The sequence below is a fragment of the Elephantulus edwardii genome, unplaced genomic scaffold (genome assembly GCF_000299155.1).
Source record: "Elephantulus edwardii isolate Elephantulus edwardi_28Jun2011 unplaced genomic scaffold, EleEdw1.0 scaffold00176, whole genome shotgun sequence".
NCBI classification, from domain to species: domain Eukaryota; kingdom Metazoa; phylum Chordata; class Mammalia; order Macroscelidea; family Macroscelididae; genus Elephantulus; species Elephantulus edwardii.
In genome coordinates, this window is record NW_006399926.1 from 4179591 (window position 1) to 4180724 (window position 1134).

Consider the following 1134-nt stretch of genomic DNA (forward strand, 5'->3'; position numbering starts at 1 on the left):
CCCCGCGGGCTCCCGCCCCCCCCAGCTGCGGCCCCGCTTCCCCCCGGGACTCGGCCCGCTACTTTGTGTCAGTTTCGGCCACGGCGGGGCGGAAGTGACGGAGGAGGCGGCGGGGGGCGGGAGGGGGTTTTGGGGAGGGTGGGGGTAGGGCCGGCGCGGCCGCCATCTTTGTGCGGGGCAGGGGGGAGGGTCTTAACCTTCCGCTGCTTAGCCCCACCCACCCCACATCCATCCTGGATCGAAAAATACGATACGGGAGGCCACAAGGCTGAGATTTTTTAATTTTTCTTGTCTTGGTTTGGAAGAAAGGAAACTGGAAAATTCTGCTTCTCTGCAAAAAGAGGATCTCCTGCGTGAAGTCGTAAGGCCTGGGGAAGCAGAGGACAACGAGAAGTGTTCCCAGCGCCTTTCCGGTCATCGAAACACTCCTGTCTGGCCCTGCACTCCGTTCCTTCTTCATTTCTCTCCCGGCTTCATCTCATTTCAACCTGTCCTTGAAAGACGCCGTCTCCGAATGGCTTAAGTAGCGCGTTATGCCTCAGTTGCTCTGCCTTGTTCGATCGATCTCCAGCGCTGGAAGGACTGCACCCCGCAGCCGGCCCGGAACTCCTACCACGCCCCCTTGGCGGAGGCCATTCCCCCCACCTCGACCCCTGCATGGCGTGGACGGGGGTCGGGGGAGTGGCTAAGTTTAGGGAGGTCTTCCAGTGGAACTGAAGACGGGCTTGGTTACAAGAGGTAGAAGTCAGGCTGGGTGAACTGAGCTTTATAGGAAGTTTCCGCAGTTGCGCCCTTTATCCCACTCCGACTCCTGCTGGATGGTGGAGACCCCTCCACCTTGCATGTTCTCCCGACCTAACATCCAGGCTGCCCGCCCTCTGGTGGCTACTTAGGGGAACTGCCTGCCTGGAGGCCTCCAGGTTCGGAAAACCCCATTGAGGAGGGAGTGGAAAGCCTGGGTCTCAGGGATTTTCAAACCCAGAAAACCCTCCTTCAATTCTCACCTGTCCAGGCATCCTTCCCAGTTTAGAAGAAAGAGATGCCTAGATGGGTGAAAGAGCAGCTCAGGCACCTTCCCAGGGACTGACTGCGGTATGACTAAAGATAGAAAGTCTTGTCACCAGATGTCTCTAG